Source organism: Furipterus horrens, unplaced genomic scaffold (assembly GCF_987537825.1).
Source record: "Furipterus horrens unplaced genomic scaffold, mFurHor1.1.pri manual_scaffold_9, whole genome shotgun sequence".
Lineage (NCBI taxonomy): Eukaryota > Metazoa > Chordata > Mammalia > Chiroptera > Furipteridae > Furipterus > Furipterus horrens.
Window position 1 is genome coordinate 48,461,382 of NW_028327179.1, and position 22,643 is coordinate 48,484,024.

General features: G+C 35.8%; 1 long non-coding RNA gene across 1 annotated transcript in view; it reads left to right on the forward strand.

Annotated features, from left to right (window-relative positions):
- The window catches only part of LOC150001697 (uncharacterized), a 93,721-nt gene that overhangs the window by 32,839 nt on the left and 38,239 nt on the right, over nucleotides 1–22,643 (forward strand). The window contains exon 2 of the long non-coding RNA XR_016512940.1: nucleotides 1,163–1,247. This is a non-coding gene — a long non-coding RNA (uncharacterized LOC150001697). The remainder of the gene's footprint in view (nucleotides 1–1,162; nucleotides 1,248–22,643) is intronic.

The window sequence follows — 22,643 nt, forward strand, 5'->3', positions numbered from 1 at the left end:
TGTCAGAAAATAAATAAATAAGCCATATAAGTAACTGGCAAAGTTGTGGGCTCAGTCTCTCTTTCCAAAGCATATTTGTAGCCATTTCAAATGCAGGTGTGTGTGGACTATGACTACCTGGAGATCCTTGCCCTAACTAAAGGGAGCAGCTGACATTTCTCAACTCCAGGAGACATTGCCATGTGGAGACACTGCCACAGTGTTGCCAAACCTTCTATATTTGAAACCTCACAATTTTTCAATATTGGCTTAGTATTTTAAAAATACAGTGTGGGCCAAACAAAATGTTTCTGTGGGCTAAATTGATCCAAGTTTGTGACTGCTTATTTAGAGGAATGGATTAATTTCCTACCCTTCAGATAATCTCTCAGGAACATGCTTCTCTCAGCACATAAACATGTTCTAGTTGTTCTAGGTCAGAGGTGTGATTGACTTCCTCTTGCAAGAACAGAGTTGCTTAAATGACATGGGTGCCAAAAAGGAAGAGAAAATACTTTGTCTTCTAAATTTTCACGAAATAATCCGATGATCAACAGAACATTAGTTTTAGAGCTGGCTTCTCCCATGGTACACTTGGAAATGACCCAGAAGAGGCCTAGCTTATCACACTGAGGCTAAAAATCATCCAGTGACAGCACCCAGTAGGCACTTCCTCCTCATTTTTGTTCTTGCATTTTTATTTCTCACCAGCGATAATAATGCTTGGTTTTCTCTTACTTATATGTAGCTAATTCATAGTTCATAGATAGCTAATGGTGACTGGAAGAAGTTTTCAGCCCTAATTTTATTAGACCTAAAGAGTACTACTGAAATGTCTGCATGTGGATACATGGGTTTTCCAGTTCTTACATAGGGACTTCCACAGCTAAGCCCTTTTGATGCCCTTAGTCACTAAGACTAATTCAAGGATAATGGTCTCATACAGTGATCTTTATCAGGGTCTTCTCAAGACCAAGTATGTATAAAATTCATAGCTCCTGGACTGCCATGGTTAATATTTCCAGGTAACTTCAAATATCCAGTTTATCAAAGTCAAAGAGGATTAAAAACTTCAGAGACCACACCCAGAAATATTGCAGACTTATTTTGTTGTGGACTATAAAACAGAAAATGATTGTTTTTTTTCAATCCTCACCCAAGGATATGTCTCTATTGATTTTAGAAAGAGAAGAGCGGGGAGAAAGAGAGAAACATCAACCAGTTGGCTTCTGAACATCCTCCAACCGGGGATCGAACTCTCAACGTAGGTATGTGCCCTGGCCAGGGATCAAACCCACAACCTTTTGGTGTATGGGACTACACTCCAACCAACTGAGCTGCATGGCCAGGGCTGTTTGAGAAATTTTTAAAACTTAGATATAAAGCCATATGATTTACAGTGTTAATTTTAAAAAGGTGTGTTTGGAGTACATGACATTATATTAACAGTGTATGTATTTCTATTTGGAGCTGTTTGACATTGTATTAACCATGTATACTGCCACTACAGTATGTCAGTAGATTATATATAAATAAACACATACGTACCCCTAGCATTTGCCTCTGGTGACAGAGTATTGTTTATCAAGGTCAAACTTAAGCTTTAATATTATGTGCCTCGACATAATGTTGGCTTTAATTATAATAATTGCTAAGTTAAGAAAGAATAATATTGTTTGACAATGTATATTATTTACATATGTTCTTTGTAAAAAGATTTGAAGTCATTTAAAATGAAGTACAGAGGCATTTTTTAAAAAATATAAGAGAAAAAGGACAAAACCAGTTTATGAACAAGGTGATGGGAGTGGAAAGTTTAGGTATGGTGAATAATTAATCTGAAAACTTAAAGATGACGATGCTAAAACTGAGTAGAAAACTTAACTCTGGACTTCTTATTAAAAAAAAGGAGCTGTAAGTTACATAGTTCTTACTAAACACTAAAATGGAACATACTAATTGATCAGAAGAAACAAATATTGCCTACCATTGAATTCAGAGAACATTGTTCTCATTATGAAGGACAGTGAACAAAGTGTCATAAAATTGCGAATTTATGAAAGATGCCAAAATATTTCTCATATGGTTATTTCAACATAGGCCTTTTGCAGAAGTCTAAGAACATAATGTTAATAGGTTTCTATGAAGGCTGAAGACACGTAGATTAATTTTTTAATTTTGGGGTGATGGTAAATAATTACTATGCCTCTTAGAGTGTCCACTTAGTAAACAATGAAAAAAATATTGAAGAGAACATGTTTTAAGACTTACAAACTTTCTGAGATTTTTTGTTTTCATTAATTTAGCAAGTATTTACCAAATTCACAACATATATGTTTGTTCTATTATATACCCTAGAATGTTCACAAATGTCTCATCTTTAGATGGTTCTTAAGTATTGATATATGATGTGTATATCCCCTTGGTTCTAAGGGAAAATTATACTTTCTACCGATTCACTCTCTGATATGTATACCTATTCTGTATCTAATTATAGTTTTCATGAAATATATAGATAGTTAATTTACTCCTATAGTAAGGTAAGGATATGCAGTTTAAAAGAAAACAACTTCAAGAAAAATATTTGTGGGTCTAGTTTGGGCAGAAGGTTTTAAATTGTTAATAAACAATTAAAATAATAATGGGAAAGAGATTGAAAATACCCCAAAGAGTTCCAGGCCCTCACAAACATTTGTCTTGCTATTTGATGTAGCCATTTGTATTTCTGACAAAAGCAAGTGTTTCTGGTTAAGTTCCTATACATTTATTTTAAGCTTTGACTTCAGTAATACAGACAGCTAATATGTATGCCAAATGATTTAATCATAATGGGTGGTAAAAGATGAAAAAATCTTGTAATGCAAAGCCTGTGTCAAACTTCAAAGCATAAACCTAACAATTTTCTCTCCTTCTGTGCTTTATATTCATGGGAAATTGTGTGTGACATTAGTTTGAAACAGGTGAGAAGCCTCTCCAAAGACAAAAGAAAGGATGGGTTTAACCACCAAAGAGGGACATTGTGGGGCATTATTTTAGGCAATTTTTGTAGGTATTATGCGCATATGTTCTTAAGTCCTGTCCATGTCATCTCACAATGAAAGAACAGACGTGGGTTAAATAGCTTGCCCAACAAAGTGTACCTAGTGAGGATTGTAATGATGGCAATAACCTGAGGAAGCTGGTTTCAAAGAGGGTTAGGTAACCTGCCAGAAGTCCCACACTAAGGAGGTGGCAGAGCCAGGCTCTGACACCAGTACACAAGCAGCACTCTCAGTTTGGAGAGACCACAGAAATCTATAGTTTTAGAATTGAAAGAGACTTCACAGATCCTCCAGGTAATTCAATGCCCTCTAGCACACCAATTTTATATGAGAGGAACCAGAGGTACGATGATATTAATGTCCTTTCAAATGAGGATAAGGTGTGCAATTATTAGATTAATTTAATTCTTTGCCAGTACATCAAAGTCATTCACATTTTAATAAGTAAACAAGAGAACACTGTGATAATAATTGTTAACTTTTTTTGTGTGGAGAGAATCATCAGTGAACTAAATGAACAAAATCCAGGTGCTTGAACTTTCCTGTGCTCTCCACCCATACTTCTCCCCACCCCCTGTTTTCCACTCATATGCTTATAAACTTGTTCAGGGGAACAAGGAGAATGTAGGAAAATCATAACAGCATATTTTATGTGCATGAAATTCCCCCAAATTAGTCTACCAGTTTCTAATTGGAAGTACTTTATTACCTAAATCAATTAGGAGAGGTGGACTATTATTTAAAAAAATCAGTAGTTCTGAAAATCTGAACTGTAAGATGCTCCGGATTATCTGCTTATTAGATCTCTTGCAGAATAAATTTTTTTGTAATGTAATAAGTATGTATTTTTGCTTCGGATAGAAATAAATACTTTATTCATGAAGTTGCATTTTAAAAAAGGTAACAACTCCTTTACTTCTCATTCAAGCCAACCTGTTCTCCCTCAGTCTTGCTAGTCATATCCTGTTAGGAGTATGTGGTCCACAGATTCTTTCTATTAGAGAACTTTTTCCCATGCGAAAGCAAATGTCTTTCAGGATGGAAATTCTACATAGTCCTTCTCTGAGCAGCAGATTCCAGTGTTCACTCATAATCAGGAAGTTCATCTTTGCATCTACCATGTATGATTCCTACCACGTTTCTCTGGCTCTGCCTGCTGTGCTGGCTGGGACAAGCTGGATGGAAATTCACTCACCTGGGAAACTTCCCACACGCTCAAGGAGATCGTCGGCAGCCGTCCGTCTCGAGAGACGATGGTGTAGCTTCTTAAGAGTCTATCTGCACCGCCGAGAATGGCTGTGCAGTCCGACTCGGGAGTGACATGGTATCTGTCTCCTCCCGTGTTGAATCGACATCTTGCGATGAAGCTACAGAGCCTGGGCAGGGTGATACGGAGGGTCTGCTGTTGCCCATGCAGCAGACCCCGCCTCTCTTCGCAGCTGAAGGGTCCAAGGGAAAGACGGAGTCAATACAGCTTGGCTTCAGGTGCGCCGCAGGAGTTGCCGGTGTTGACTACAACGTCAAACCGCCTTAGGGACTCCGGCTCCGGATTTTCTGTCGGGGTTTACTCCCTTAGCCTTTCCCCTGAAGAGGTATGCCGCAAGGCAGCGGAGGTTTTTTGGAGTCAGAGTTTTCCTTCTCTGATGTGCCCTGACTGGAAGATCGAACCAGCGACACTTAGCTCGCAGGCCAACGCTCAATCCACTGAGCTAAACCAGCCAGGGTTACGCTCAAGGAGATAATGCTCAGTGAAGTGGCTGTTACCATGTGAGGTGCAGAACAAATTGTAATGTGCCCACTATGACTTTTAAGTGATAGTAATCCTCTAAAGCTCACCTCAGAATGGTCACCCCATTAAATCTCTGTACCCCAAATTATTCTCTCCCTATCTCTCCCTTTCCTATCAAAACAGCTACTTATTAGATATTGAGTGGAACAAAGTGATTATCTGATAAAATATGTTTCACTTAAGTATGGATAATTAAAAAGACAGCAGGCATTTACTTTTTAAAATAAGCACCTATTGATTAAGGAATAAAATGCTTGTTGCTGAAAGATCAGAAATTGGATCTAATATTACTTCCTTTCAGGCCTATGTAAAACAGAAATAGTAATAATAAAGTACTTAGCAGGTTGTATCCATGAAGCAAATGGTGTCTATTGTTATTAGATCCTGTAGTCCACATAGTCTTTGATTCTATAAATAATATTTCCATGGCCCTCTCTGAAAACTGTTTTGCTTTAATACTGTCCATATTAACAGCTCTGAAATATAGAGTAGACTAATAATCTCAGTTTTTGAAAATTTCTTTCTAAGTCTGATTGTATATCTTTTAAAGCTTTTAGTTTTTTTTTTTTCTTGGAATCTCTAATTAATTTGTAATATAGCTATAAAATTTTACTTTTTCAGTATTTCTATAAGACACATACATTTTAAAATGTGAACAGCCAAGTAACAGATGGTTACTAGACTTATTGTGGTGATCACTTCAAAAGGTATAAATGTCTAATCACCATGCTGTACACCTGAGACTAATATAATATTGTAACATGTGAGCTATAATTTTAAAATAAATTTTAAAAAATGTAAACAGCCAAAATAGAAACATTACTGTAACTAAGACCTAAGCAATACTGAGAACAAAGGAAGGATAGCTTCATGGTTAGTAATTTTACAATGTTGCTCATATATAACAATATCAGACATATTTTCAAATGTACTACTTTCCTGACTTGTGTTTAGAATGGGAATCACTCTAGTCCTCTATTCTTTTCTATTATTTCCTGATATATTAATACTTGTATAAAGCCCAGCCTGTGTCACCTTGTGCTTGAGCAGATTGGTTTTCTTCCCTAAAATAATTACTGGTATCCTGTAAAGTATCTTCTGTTCCTGTCCATTCTTTTTCCTCTTTTGTTAGAAATTTTAGTTTTAATGTAATTTCCCTAGATTATAGCCACCTCACCCTATTTGGAATTACTATTAGTTATCATAATTTAAATGATTAATGGAAGTACTAAATGTAATAGGGTTCAGTACTAATCCTTTAAGATGACCTTCATTGCCCAAGTCCCAATTAGCTATGATAATGTGATGGAAAGAAGGAAACACTGAAAAGGTGGAAAAATATTTGGAAAGGGAAAGAGGCCAGAATCAGAAATAAAGATCCAGAGTTCCAAATATTCAGAAAGAAAGGTATAGAGAAATAACAAGGCTAAATGGAAGAATGTGGAAAAGAATATAAAAAGTTCATGATAAACAGGGAGATGTATGGTAAATAAAGGTTCAATAAGTAAATAAAAAGTACAATATATACACCAAGTCTTAAAGTTGTTACACCAGATGTCCATTAATTCCAGTGCCTATTTTGAAATGTACTCTTAAGATAATTGTTAACATTTACCATTAGTGTTTAAAAAGTTCTATTCAAAAGTTAATCTACTTTTTATATGGAGCAGAATTTATAACATTTATATTTGTTTTTTACTAACATAGAAACGGAGAATTTTTATTTAAAAGAATTACAGTATGATGTGATAGAATAAGCAGGGGTTTGAGATTTAGGTAGATTTGAGTTCAAATATTGTCTTTTTTACTTACTACCGCTTAACCCAACGAGAATCACTGAAGTCTCTTGCTTCAGTTTCCTCAAGTGCAAAATGGAGCTGATATTAAAATATTTCAGGCCTGTAATAAAGTTTAGAAATAATGTACATAAAGTGTTTACAGGTAGCATGAATAAACTAAATCAAAGTTGAGTGGCTTAAAAATCTATGGTACATTTACACAATGGAATACCATGCAGCAGAAAGAAAGAAGGAACTCCTGCCGTTTGCGATAACATGGATGGAACTAGAGAGAATTATGCTTAGCGAAATAAGCCAGGCAACGAAAGAAAAATACCATATGATATTACCTAATACAGGAGACTAATGAACAACACAAACAAATGAACAAAATTGAACCAGAGACATGTAAACAAGGAACAGAGTAACAGTTATCAGGGGGGAGGGCAAGAAAGGGGGTAAGTAGGGGAAGGGTTTAGTAAAGGAACTAGTATAAATAACCCCCAGACATGGACAACGGGGTGGGGATTGCCTGTGGGAGAAGGGTTGGGCTGGGTGGGGTGAGCAATGGGGAAAAAAGTGGGACAACTGTAATAGAAAAACAATAAAAATAAATTTAATAAAACAAATAAATAAAAGCTATTTTTATTAGATTATGTAGCCCAGTTAGTCATTGATACAATAATTAATATTTCCTGCCTGGATGCTTGGCATTTCATTTAACAGCAGAGCCTGTATATTTTCTTATTTTGTGTATTTGGTATTTTGTCATTAAAATACAAAATATTAATAGTTAGAAAACAACCCACACAAAATAACTCTAAAATTTTATCTAATTATTTTCTTTTTGCATCCAGCAATTTATCTTGTTTTGCTAATGGACAGCACCTTAATCAAGTGATCAAGTTAACATCACTAATGGCATGTCCACTGAGGACACATCACTTATTAAGCATTCTTTCCAAAAATGCATACTTTGACCTAAAAATGAGGAAACTGCAAAAAATCCAAATTGGAGGATATTCTATAAAAACAAATGTTCTGTAGTCTTTTAAAAATGTCAAGGTCATGAAAGATAGGGGAAGGCTGGGAAACTTTCCAAATTAAAATAGATTAGATATGACAATTAAGTGCAATGAGTGATCCTGAACTGGACCCTGGATTAGGGGAAATTTTGCCATAAAGATCATTATTGGGAAATTGGTGACATTTTAATATGGACATTATATTAGATAATAATACATACTGTATTAATGTTAAAATTCTGTATGAGAATATCAAATACAAATAGATAGATAGATAGATAGATACAGACATAGCAATCACTAAAACAAATGTGACAAACTGTTAAAAATTGATAAAACTGGGTGAAGAGTATCCAGGAATTCTATGTCCTATTTTGCAATTCTTCCATAAATTTGAAATCATTTAAAAGTAAAACATTCAAAAAGATTTTATATTGTTTTATAGAAAGCAACTGATTTTTTTTTTTGATGCAACTAATTGACTTTTTAAGTAGAATTTATTTTCAAGTCTTATAAACCCAAACCGGCCATGTCTTCCCTTAACAACCTACTTAGATTAATTTATCTCATCATTGATTTGATTCTCAGTTAGAGCACATGCCTGGGTTGTGGACCAGGTCTCCAGGTGGGGGTGTGTGAGAGGCAAACAATCGATGTCTCTCTTCCTCCCTTTCTCCCTCCTCTCCCCTCTCTCTAAAAATAAATAAAAATAAAATAAAATAAAATTAATTTATCTCAATTGATGCCTTATTCTTATAAACGTGCTTAAAAGAAGTAATGAGAGTAATGAATTCTCTCTTGTTCTTTTAATGGATGGTTCCCCCAGGCAAATACAATACAAAGTTATGGATAGATCTGCATGTAAAAGTTTGCATTATTTATGTGAGCAGAATTGATGGTTCACTAGAAAGCAACAATTACAATGAACAGTTCCGAATTTCCATATACAAAAGTTGGACCTGGCAAATAAAAATTAACCTTCTTTGGGAAAAATAAAATTTCAACTTAGCACATTGATCATCAGAGAAAACTCTTAATATATACATTTTGAAAAATAATTTACAATATTTTAGATTTGTTTCCTCTGAGAATTTAAGAATGTGTCCCTCATATAACTCTGAAATCTGGAAACAAGATTAAGTCTGATTACTTGGTATTTAATATTTCAAAAGATAAAAGGGGGTCATGAATGTTTTACTTTTCCCTCTTTACTAGGAATGTGAAATTCTTTGTATATAACAATCAAAATATGCTGTTATCAAACAACATAGAAGTGGTACTGTTATTTGGAATTGCATCATTTCTATATTCTCAGCTTTGAGTGCATGTATTCAGTTTAGACTATATTTTTGGATTGTTTTAAAAAAATAAAAACTAAATTTTCTTTATAAAACTAGCAAAAAACCAATTGCTAATTTATGTCATATAGTCTTCAGCTGAGCATGGTCACAGGCTCCAAGAGGCCATGTGTGTCATGAGGTGGATGAGATCATTTCTATGTTGTGGAGGCTGAAGTACTTTTGTAAGTCCCTGGGTGGTCTGGCCGGATTTCCGGGTTGAGCTAGACCAGTCTTTTATGTCATGGGATACCTTGCCCAGTTTGTGCAATGTAATCATTAAAACCCAGCAAACCTGTTGCTCAACTACTTCAATTCTGTTCCTTCTGTATCCAAATTAGGTGATATCCACACAAACATGGTGCAACAGAATATTTGCCAGCTGATAAGGACTGTAAAAATTTCTGTGAACTTAGTAAATTTTAAAAAAAGTTTGAAAATATGCTCTTAGCTAGATGGGGCTTGGAAAACAAACTTTATTATCTAGATAAAATTCTGGTTCAACAAAGAACAGGTGAAATCAGTTGCACTAGTTCTTTACAGGTGGCTCTCCTTTTCTCCTGCCTACCCACCTGGGCTACCCACAAACTCCTTTATTTCTCATCCTAGGACCATGGCACAGGTGTGGTGTATGAAAGGCCATAGTTGCAGGGTTGTTTTTTTTTTTTTTCTTTCTTCATTTGCACTTTTATAGTGAAAAAAGTGTGTATTATATAAAACCATATGAAATTGTTATTTTCATTTATTTTCACCTAATACTTTGTGACTAATTTATTTAAATGTTAGTTCTCACCCTGTTACTGAAGAATTTAAGTCTTCCTTTAGTAGGGAAAAAAAAGTTTGCAGTTAGGGCTTTTGGATGACAGAATTTATTAATTTATTTATTGTTTTTAGGCCTTCTAATATTTTTAAAGTATATTTTATTGATTATGCTGTTACAGTTGTCCCAATTTTTTTCCCCTTTGATCCCCTCTGCCCAGTACCTCCCTTCTCTCCAGTAATCCTCCCTTCCCTTAGTTCAAGTCCATGGGTTATGCATATAGGTTCTTTGGCTTCTCCATTTCCTTTACTATCCTTAATGTCCCCCTGTCTATTTTGTACCTACAATTATGCTTATTACTCCCTGCACCATTTCCACATTTCTCCCTCTTCCCCCTCCCAGCTGATAGTCCTCCAAATGATCTCCTCACCTATGATTCTGTTCCTCTTCTGGTTCTTTGTTTAGTTTGTTCTTGCTTTTTAGATTTATTTGTTGATAGTCGTGAGTTTGTTGTCATTTTAATGTTCATAGCTTTGATCTTCTTTTTCTTTAATAAGTCCCTTTAACATTTCATATAATAGCTTGGTAATGATGAACTTTAGCTTTACCTTGTCTGGGAAGCACTTTATCTCCTCTTCCATTCTAAATGGTAGCTTTGCTGGATAGAGTAGTCTTGGTTGTAGGTCCTTACTTTTTACCACTTTGAATATTTCTTACCAGTCCCTTCATGCCTGCAAAGTTTCTTTTGAGAAATCAGCTAACAGTCTTATGGAAACTCCTTTGTAGTTAACTCTCTTTTCTCTTGCTGCTTTTAAGATTTTCTCTTTATCTTTAACCTTTAACATTTTAATTATGATGTGTCTTGGTGTGGTTCTCTTTGGATCTAGCTTGTTTGGGACTCTCTGTGCTTCCCGACTTGTATGTTTATTTCCTTCACCAAATTAGGGAAGTTTTCCTTCATTATTGTTTCAGTTAACTTTACAATTTCTTGCTCTTCCTCTTCTCCTCTGGCATTTCTATAATTCAGATATTGGTATGTTTGAAGTTGTCCCAGAGGTTCCTAAGCTTGTCCTTGTTTTTTTTTTTTTGTTTGTTTGTTTCTTCATTCTGTACTGGTTGACTGTTTATTTCTTCCTTATGTTCCAAATCGTTCATTTGAGTGGCTTCCTTCCCTTCACTATTGGTTTAATGTTGATTTTTCTTTATTTCACTTTGTGTAGCCTTCACTTCTTCCCTTATGTGTTTGCTGTACTCAATCATTTCTGTGAGTATTGTTATCATTTGTGTTTTGAACTCTGCATCTCTTAGGTTGGCTATCTCCTCATTTAGTTCTCCTCTTTTGGGCCATACTTCTCTGTCTCCTCAACTTGGCATGCTCCTGTATTTACCTCTTTGTCTTAGGTAGAGCTGTCACAGCTGTTATGTTGTAAGGGGCGGAGCTTTAGGTATTAGTGTTGGGCGACCCATTTCAACTTCTTCATGGTGCAGTATGAGGGGGAGGGGTCAGAAAGGGAACAATGCTGTGTGGTCTGGCCTGGGGCAGGGATCATTCCCCAGTGCCCCTTCTGACTTTTATAATGTATGACTGCCCATCCTATCAGCTGGCCACAGCCACTGCCTTGCTGCCTCAGCCACCACCGCCACACCATGTCCTCTTTGCCCCAGCTCCCCATCTCCACTTCTCCTGCCTGTCTGGGTGAGTATTACTTCTTTATATCTTTGTATGTTAGACTTCCATGCAGTTCAATGTTTTGGTAGTTCTGGTTGTTTTTTGTTTGGAGATAGTGCTTCTTTTGTAATGCTTCTTATGGTTTTACAAGGAGGTGAAGCATGTCTACCTACAAGTCTCCATCTTGGCCGGTGGAAATTTTAATTTAAAAAGATGAAAATAAATCACTAACATTTCTTTGGGCGGTTCTGTGTTGTAACTTTCCACTGGGAACATCAAAATTTTCAGAATTTCTTTACGAAAACTGCTATTGCATAATATTTTTCTTTTCTGCTTTATTCTATAATGTTTCAAGTCCACAACTACTTTGTTGCATTATGACGATATTTCAGAGTCTAAGCCATGTAAAGTTATATAAGTTATTAACTGTATTATTAACTGTATATACTAAAAAGATGATTACTGAAAGCCTAATATGTACAAGTCACTGTGTATCAACCTAATTGAGGACATACATACATATCTGAATAATTATAAAGTAGCCCCAGACATGCTGAAAGAGATCTACAATGAAATAACTAATTGTGCCAAAGAGAGTCAAGGAATGTGGTAATGTTTTATCAAGGTCTTAAAGGATGACTAGAGATTCTTCCAATGGGTCTACCCAGTTACAGGGAACATTCCAATGGGCATTCCAATTACAGGGAACATTGTTTGTAAAAGCAGGGAGGCCTGAAATGCAAGATAAATCCTGAAAGCAGCCTGGAATCACTGGAATTTGGGTACAAATATTAATATAAGTTTCTTTCACTGCTTGGCTGGCTCTCTCAGCTGCCTCTCACATTCTCCTCTTAGTTTCACTCCTGCTTCAGCTCCCAGTACAACAGAGCTCTTTTTCTCCCCCAGCACCTCTGGTCATTGAGTAGGTAATTTCTCAGCTACTTTATAAGCATCAGACTCCTTTCATAAAAGGGACACACCTTGTGCCTCATACTACTTTCTTTAATGAAACCAGTCACACCCAATCTGATTACTCCCCCTATTTATTGGGGTTTATTTTCCCAAAGACTTTTTTGACTGTTTTCAAGTCAAGTCCGTCTTGGAAGAGTGAAGACTTATCATCATTTAGGATAATTAAGGAATATATAGCAAATTCCAAAAATAACCCTGGGAAGTATTCCAAAAATGTTTTGACCAATGCTAGCATCACTTATAGATTTTTAAAATGATTCTTTGAAAGAACACTCATTTGCATGTGCAAATTATAGCATATTGTAAAATAGTTATATATTGTTAATTTTTAGGTGTGATAATGATATTGTACTTATTTCTTACAGTCATTTTTTGAGATACATACTGGAATAATAAGGTGACACAGTGTGGGATTTGCTTTAAATATTCCACTGGTGAGAGGAAAGGGCAGTGTGGGGAATAGATGGAATAACATTAGTGGATAGACATATGAGGTTCGTTGTACTAGTCTATTTTTGCATGTTTAAAATTTTCAATAATGAAAAGTCACTTTACATTATAGTCACATTTCATCTTGTCCTTGTAGGCAAGAAAGGAATAATCATTTTTAGAAATATAAAGGCACATAGAACACTTTAATGTCATCAGGTTATTAGCCCTCCATAGGTTGAGAGAATCTGAGTTCTTTATAAAACCTCTAATACCTTTTGCTGTAAAGAAATTTATATGTAAACAAATAGTTTTTTAAGTAAGTAGGCAATTAAACATGCAAATCTAACAATATATACTAAAAATTCTACTCTTTACCCCAAAGAGTGTACCACTTCTTATTTTTTAGCTTGTCATTCTCTTTTATTTTACAACACACTGCACTATGAATACTAATGAATAAATATTATCCAGTGTAATTGTAGTTATTTTCCTCCTGTTGGAATGCATCAAGTTATATTGATTTGTCTTCTTTATAGTGACCTCCTCTACATACTTCAAAAGTTTTTAGAAGAACTCTAGTAATTTTGGAACAATAAAGATCTTGTTAAAATCATGTCTTTCTTTAATTCAAATTGATTAGCCTGTAGAGTAGTTTATAGAATGGGATATTTTCAGCCCCTCTTCACCATGTAAAATGTTTTGTTATAGGAATGGTAAAATGACTTAATGGGTCCTCTTCTTCCTTAAATGAGCACACAGACTTCAGAGGACAGGGCAAGCTCACCAGGCTCAACTCACATTTGGACCTCAGAGAGTTGTTGGAGATGAACAATTACCACAGACAAGGTTGTGCTCTTCTTGTTTAAATTAATTCCAGACTCATATTATGTGAATTTTGTAGTAGTTCTCCCTGCTCCAAATCCAGCTTAATCAACACACTTTTAATTCTTAACTTTTTCATTTTATAAATCACCTCTACAAATTTTATTTTATTTATTTTTTTTATTATCTTTTTTTTAAATATATTTTATTGATTATGCTGTTACAGTAGTTCCAATTTTTTCCCCTTTACTCCCCTCCACCCAGTATCTCCCTCCCCCAGCATCCCCCCCCAAGTCCATACCCATGGTTCGTAAAAAATAACTATCCCTCCCTCTCAGATATTAAGACCCTTTGTAATCTTGTAAAGGACAATGGGCGAAGGTCTCAAGCTCCTCTAGCTGCTTCAAGCTGGACATGGTCGTCGTCCTACCTACCCTTGGGTCCAGAAATCCCTAATAAGAGTGGGGGTGTGGAGGGGAGGGTGGCCTTCCCACATGGGGAAGGATCATGCAGACTCCAGGTCAGTTGGCTGTCTCCGGACAACGGCGTGCTTGGTTTAGCAGGCTGGCATCCTTGTTGTGTTCTGGGGGCAACAGATTTGGCAAAAAGGGTTAAAAAGCATCATTCAATCCATAACTACTAGGTGGCAAAAGGCAGGGATTAATTTTTCATTGTTCCACATTAGGAGAAAAAAAAAAAAAAAAAAAAAAGGGCTTCTTTGGAGGAAGGTGTGCTAGGCACATCTCTCCTGTCCAAAACCCTTTTGCCCATTTTATTTAGTTTGGGCTGAGGGAAATAGTTTATGTTTCCCCCCTCTCAGACCTCTGGGCCCTTTCTGTCCAAGCCATTAGGATAGAAAAGAGAATTCAGTTTTAAAGTGAAGCCCACAGACCACCCCATTCTTCACCAACTCAACCATTTAGTTCAGCCAAACTGTTGAGTCTCCGGAGGCAGCGCTGCAGAGAGGATTAAGTGAGGCTTATGCGTACAGACAATCACTCAGGTAATGCGGTCATAGGCTTATGCCCTTTGAAAACAGAAAACACATGTTAATTTATGTAACATAACCAACAAAAAAGTCTCTAAATCTGTAAGACTGTCTTATTGGGAAGACATACAGTTGCAAGGCACTTGACATTCTACTTGCCTGCAACTTGAATCTCTTTGGTGATATCACAGATATGGTTTTTTTCCAGTACACTTTTCTTTTAGGTGAGTATTTTCCAGAATGTAACCTAAGGGCCATTTCTGTCCAAATTGCCTGGGATGCAGTGCCCTACCACAGACATTCTAGGTCAGAATCTCTGGAGGTGAGTCCTAGGAATGGGGCTCCAGTGCACATTAATAACCGGCATCTAAGCTTAAGAGGAAGTTTTCATTTGGCTATGGAATGGCAGGACCAAGAACAGTAAACCACTACTCTTCTCCTGCCAATCCCCTTCTTTAGAAGTGTATTTCCTCAAGTTGTAAAATGTGCATTGGTTAAATGACAGCTTCTTGTGCAAAAAGAAATTCTACATTTTTGGTGACATTTTAGAAATATTAAATACAAAAATATTCATCAGTTCTAGAAATGGTGACATTACATATTTTTTGCTAGTTGTTGCACTTGACAAGTCACTTAAATAGTAAGCTCTTTCGAAATACAGATTTAACCATAAAACTCATAGAACACACAGACAGTAAAATCTCTAACATTTCTTACAGAAATATTTTTTTCTGATATTTCACCTTTGGGCAAGGGAAACAAAAAGAAAACTAAACAAATGGGACTACATCAAACTGAAAAGTTTTTGCCAACAAAGGAAACCATCAAAAAATAAATAAAAAGCCCACTGAATAGGATAAAATATTCACCAATGATACATCCTATAAGGGGTTAATATCCAAAATTTGTAAATAACTCATACAACTCAACACCAAATTAATAAACATCCTATTTAAAAATGGGCAGAGGACATTCAAATGGCCAATAGACATATGAAAAGATGCTCACCATTACTAATCATCAGACAAATGCAATTATAACCACAATGAGATATCACCTCATAACTGTCAGAATGGCTTATCATCAATAAATCAACAAACTGCAAGTGTTGGTGAGGATGTGGAGAAAAGAGAACCCTTGTGCAAATTGATGCAGCCACATGGAAAACATATGGAGTTTCCTCAAAAAACTAAAAATGGAACTGTTTTATGACCCAGCAATTCGATTGCTGGCTATATAATCAAAGAAACCCCAAACACTAGTACAAAAGAATGTATACACCTCTATATTCTTCGTAACTTTATTTACAATAGCCAACATATGGAAGCAACCAAAGTTCCTATCAGGGATGAGTGGATAAAAAAGGCAGTGGCACATATATACAATGGAATACTACTCAGCTAGTAAAAAAATGAAATCTTATCATTTGTGACAGCATTAATGCACCTAGAGGGCATTATGCTAAGTGAAATAAGTCAGTCAGAGAAAGACAAATATCATATGGTTTCACTTATATGTGAAATGTAAAGAACAAAATACATGAACAAACAAACTTGAAATAGACTCATAGATATAGAAAACAGACTGATGGTTGAGGATATAGAAAACAGATTGATAGTTGCCAAAGAGAAGAGAGTTTGGGGGGCTAGGTGAAAGAGGTGAAGGGATTAAGAAGCACAAATTGGTAGTTAGAAAATAGTCACAGGAATGTAAAGTACAGCATAGGGAGTATAGTCAGTAATACTGTAATAACTATATATGGTGCCAGGTGAGTACTAAAAATATTGGGGAGAAAGTATATGATTGTCTACTATGCTGTACACCTAATACAAAACAATATTGAATGTAAACTGTCATTGAAAAATAAAAAAATACAGTTTTAAATGGTTAGTCATTCTTATTCTTTTAAAATTTAAAAAAAATTTTGAGTATTTTATGTCAATGAGGAGATACTACTTAGGCAAGTTGTGCTGTTTTAAGTAGCAGTCTTCAAACTATACCTCTATGATGGTATAGGAAGACTTTACAAGAACTATGAAGGCCAAGAAAGACTCTTAAGGAATCAAGATTCTGGATACTCAACTTCCCTTTGCACTCCTTAAAACTATTCTGAAAAAATAATGTATGGAGAGAGTACAAGAGGGCAAAAGTGGAGGCTCCTCCTGAGTTCCCATTCTCCCTTGGATGTACTGATAGTACAGCTACATATGGAGCAGTTCCCTCTGAAACAGACCCAAACACTAGTTGAGCAACTCCTACACATCAGGCATAGAAAATACCCACATCAAAACAGGTAAGAAAGGCTGAGACACACTCTCCCCATAAACCTCACTTCCAGCACAGCACCATACAATAAGGAGGGAACCTTCTCCCTTAGGAGTGAAGGGTTTGGACTCTATATTTAGTGCCTCAGCTTTTAGAATTCCCACTAAAATACCTAGCTCTGAAATTCAATGGATCCTGCTTCCAAGAGACCCACAAGATCATAGCAAGCAAACACAATACTGTCAATAAATGGTGTTGGGAAAATTGGGCAACCACATGCAAAAGAAGGAAATTGGATATCTATCTTACACCATATGCAAAAACCACTCAATGTGGATTAAAGATTTGACTATAAGACCTGAAACTAAAACTCCTAGAAGAAAACATGTGGGGGAGGGGGCGAGGGGAGGGAGGCAGTGAGCTCTCTGATATTGGTCTTAGCAGTGATTTTTTTTAATTTGACACCAAAAACAAAGGCAACAAAGGAAAAAATAAACAATGGGACTTCACCAAACTAAAATGTTTCTGCCCAGCAAAGGAAACCATTAACAAAATGAAAAGGCAACCTATGGCATGGGAGAAAATATTTGCTAACCACATATCCAGTAAAAGGTTATTATATAAAATATGCAGGGAACTCTTGCAACTCAATAGCAAAAAAAGGAAATAAGCCAATTTAAAAATAGGCAAAGGATCTGAATAAACTTTTTTTTTTTCAAGGACATACAAATGACCAACAGGTACATGGAAAGGTGCTCAACATCACTAATCAGCACAGAAATGTAAATCTAAACCACAGTGAAATATTACCTCACAACTATTAGAATGACTGTGCTCTAAAAGACAAGAGGTGAATGTTGATAACGATGTGGAAAAAAGAGAAGTCTTGTACACTACCAGTGGAAATGTAAATTGATGCAGCCATTTTATGTAATGGTTCCTCAAAAAATGAAAACTAGAACTACCACATAATCTAGCAATTCCACTTTTGGGTATATATCTGAAGGAAACAAAATTACTATCTTGAAGAGATATCTGAATGCCCATGTTCACTGCAGCATTATTCACAATAGCCAAAGTGTGGAAATAACCTAAGTGTCCAAAATCAGGTGAATGGATCAAGAAAATATGATACCTAAACACACGCAAACACACACACAAAATGGAATATTATTCAGCCTTTAAAAAGAAGGAAATCTTGTCATTTGCAACAACATGGATGAACTTGCAGGGCATTATGCTAAGTGAAATAATCCAGACAGAAAAAAGAAAACACTGCAAGGTGTCACTTATATGTGGAATCTAAAAAAAAGTCAAACACATAGAAACAGTAGAAAATAGTTCCATTGGCTAGGGGGTGAGGCAAATACAGAGAGGTTGATAAAAGGATACAAACTCTCAGTTATAGGATGAATAAGGTCTGAGGATCTAATGTATGATATGGTGACTAGAGTTGACAATACTGTATTGTATAATTGATATTTGTGAAGAAAGTAGAACTTAAATGTTCTCACCACCCTCCCCCACCAAAAAAGTAAATATGTGAGGTGATGAATGTATTCATTAACTTGATAGGATGAATTCTTTCACAATGTATACTTATATCAGATTATCACATTATACACTTTAAATATTTTATAATTGTATTTGTCAGTTATACATTGATGAAGCTGAAAAATAACTTAAAAAACCTGATCTGCTTGAGGATACAAAATTTCCACCTTTCTTTCATGCACCTCTTCCCCTTTATGTCATATTTTAAAGAAGAAGGACCTCGTTTTATGCTGATCTTTATATAGTGTATATTACCTTGTGGTAGAAAAAGCTCTGTAACCCACAGGATGATTAGAAACACAGCATAGGTATATTGGTATTGGTGTTGAGAAAGGAGTCACTTTATAAATGAGTAACAATTCCATTTGCTATTAGATGGTTTTCTATTTTGCTTTCAAAGATCTATCAAGTTTTCAACTGATTGAGCATTAAATGCAAATTTCGGTGTTAGGTTTCTCCATGATTTTTGGCATATGATTCTGACAGCGTGTAAAGGGATCAAGCAAAAAGAAAAAAGGACTCATGGACATGGACAACAGTGTGGTGATTGCAGTGGGGAGGGAGCAAAAGGGGGATAAATGGTAATGGAAAAAATACAATTAAAAATTAAAAATTAAAGAACTGAGGGCATTACTGTAACAAAACTATTCCAACCTACTTATTTACATGAACAAATTTTGCTCAACGTTTACATTAATAATAAAACACAAAAGGTAGGGGAATAAAACTGAGGTTAAACAGTCTCAATTTAGCCATAAATAATAAATAATTATACAAAATTGATACTTGACCTAATTTTAGCAAAAATTACATACTTGACCTAATTTTAGCAAAACCAGTCTTCATTCAGCTCATTACGAGAAACATTAAAACAAAAATTTGGTTTTTCTGTTTAATAATTACTTATCAAAATTTATAATGTATTCATGTTGCTTTTATCAATAGTATACTAATAGTGATTGAAATAATAACTTAATACAGAGTAATTTTTAAACACAGCTTTATGATCACCAAAAACTTTTAAATGAAATTTCAATGTATATGCCTTTCATTGTGATAATTAAAATAATATTGATGACTTTCAAGAATAAAAATGTCATATTAGGATGAAATTCTTTGGTAAAGCAGAATAGGAATCTGAATGTAAAGAGAGACAAGGAAAGATGCAAAATCTCTGATTATTAAAAAACAGCTTGTCCATATATTTTTAGAAAGTAGATGACATAATGTTTAGATTCTATGCGATATATTTTTTAAAGACAATATATTACACTGGGAGTTACATTCTTTGTAACTTATAATTTGGGATGAAAAGTTCTACATGTCAGCTTAATAATGTGCAAGAGGATAAAAAGCTTTACAAAATTCTTTTGAAAGTATTTGCAAGTAAAAAGTTTGAAGACCACTATTTTAGGAAACCCAGTCAGAGCTCAGTGTGTGGGAGGGACTAGAATGGGGAAAAACTGGCAGGGCTCCAGTTAGGAGACAATTGATTTCTTCCAGGTACAAAGAATTTGAAATAAATTAAGTCCATAGTCATGAAAATAAAGAGAAACAGACTGAAAGCAAAAGCTACTAAGAAATGAGAACTGTTAGTGTCAGCCCCTGCTTTATTTCATATTAAGTTTTAAATATTGACAAAACAGAATTTCCCAGTCCCAATTTGGTCCTTCCCTCTCTTCTTTCCCTCTCTTCCTCCTTCTTTCCTTCCCCTGCTATTTATCATTTTGCTAAGTCCTGGGACTTCTGAAACAGTTAACATCAATCTGGTCTCTGGCACCTGATAGCTTCCAGCCTAGTAGAGAAGCTTAGCGCTGAATATTGTGCTGAAAGAGATATCACATGTAGCCCACATTACTCCACCTCACTCCCCTTGTAATATGCTAGAGGATAAGGAGCTGAGGCTTCCATTTCCCAGACTTCCTCAGGTTCCACATGTGGCCCAGCGTCTCTGCCAAAGCAGACATATGAATGTCATGTTTTGAAGACAGAAGTGAGACAGAGGTGGCACTTCTGCTGTTTCCACTAGCAAGCAACGATGTGGAGGCTTTGGTTTTTCTATGGCAATATAGTAGAGGCCTCAAGATCTGGTACCTACTTCTGTGGGTGCCAGGGACATCCATTTTGATGGCATGGATCTGGACTGAGGCAATGTGTCTGGAGCCAACAGTTGGGACTGTTATTTCCTTATTCCCTGACTTTGTGGTTATTCCCCAGTTTTCTGACCATGGCACAGGCAATAATAGCTATCTTGATTGGCACATCTGGCAATCATTCCTGGAAGCTCAGGCTGGAGCCTGTTTCTCCAGGTATCGTAGCACCTAATTCATTATATTAAATCCCTTTGAGTTTAAATTAGTTAGAATGGCTTCTGTTATGGGCAGCCAAACTCTGCCTGACACAGATGAAGCCCATCATTCCTCCCAACCTCTTGTGTTGTTCTTAGGTCACTTTATTGCCAAACAGCTGTTATCCTATAGGCCAATGATAACTTGAATAGTACAACCCTAGATACAGTCTCTGGAACGACTTGTTCTGGTTGGTTTTCTCTTCGGTGAACTGGGTCTCTCCTGCCCAATCCTGGTGAAGATTGTTCATGAATATATCTAAATGGTGGCTTCAGACTATTGAAACCTTATATACTGTTTACTCTGTTTTTGTGCCTCTATGTTTCACCCACTTGCCTTAACTCTATTACTTCTTGTGCCCTATGAACAGGGTGCCTTACTTACCTAGCTTCTCCAGTTTGTCTTTTCTGCAATTGGGACATCTCCTTTAGAGTTCTGTTTAGTTGGCCTAAGAAGTTCCCTGGAGAGCTCATTTAAATTGCAGACTCCCCACTCCATGCTGATTCAGTAGGTCTTTGGTGTGGCTGTAAATCTGCATTTTTAACAAATGCAACAGGGCATTCTGACACATTGGCCTTATACTATACCTTGGCAACTCTCTGATGTCAGTGGTTGGGACAGAGTAGGTCTTTGCTCCTTCCTTCTTCCCTGTACTGTGGAGGATGAACAAAGAGAAAAGTTAAAGGTAGCCCCTAGGTTGTAAGTTTGGATGACTAGGATTATGATTGTAGCACTGGTTCAAACAGGCAACTTAATAAGGTAAACCAGCTTGTTGAGGAAATAATGAATTCCATTTGAGATATGTTGGTTTTGACATCCAAAAGAAGGTGATATATTGTTGGCAGTTTATAATGGATTTATGACTCAGCCCTGGAGGTTGGTTAATGGGATGGATTCTCTGTTGAGTGGACTTCAGAGAAGCATTGCTGTAAATAAATTATTTCTTCAATGTGGTGCAACTGTGGTATGTCCGGAAGATGACATACATGTATTGGTATCATTTCCAATATGACATGGAGTCAAATATATTTTGTATAAGAAGAAAAGTGAGAAGATTCATGGTAGGATAATCAGTATTATAGGTTGCCTGGGAGATGCCTACGGCTCAGCTCTTTCCCTTAGATGTCTCCCTCCCCTCTCCCTCGATCCTTCCTTCCCTTTTCTCCAGCCCATGGTAAATTGCTGTGGAAGAAAAATTACAAAGAATAAATATAACAAAAGAGAATAAAAACTAAAACTACAAATATTATTGTACATGTTTTAGTTGGCCACAAACTAGGCAGGGTAAAATAATGCTGTACTGCAACTGTCTTACAGGTCTTTGTGTAAAAGAAAACTCTAGACTCTTATTTCAATCTATTGTAAAAGATCTGTTTCTTCTCCAAGACTTAAAGCCATTGTTTTAGAGAGGCTTTGAAGCTCTTTTTTTCAAGTGAAATCTCATGCAGAAATAATATTTCAGAAATGTAACTGCACTTGATTTAGTTCAAATGTATACCATTTATTCTAACATTGTTGTTTAGCTTCATGAGAACAATATGGTTATTTTTATGGAGATAAAAATTTAAAACCAGGGTATATGGACAATGTTGTATGTGGGCAATTTTCTTTCCAAATATATTGATGAAATTCTGATTTATTCAAAAAAATAGTTCAAATGGAATAATTTTTAACATGTTTTGCAATCTTGGGATACTGTAAATAAACAGATATGGTACCAGAACCCTAATTCTGAAATTTACACTATAATGATATAACTTTGTCAGTGGGTCAGTCATAAATATTTATTAAACATTTAGTGTGTTCTAGATACTGAAATTATGTTAGAGAAGACAGACACCTGGAATTTAGCAGGGAAGACAGACACTAAACAAATAATTGTAA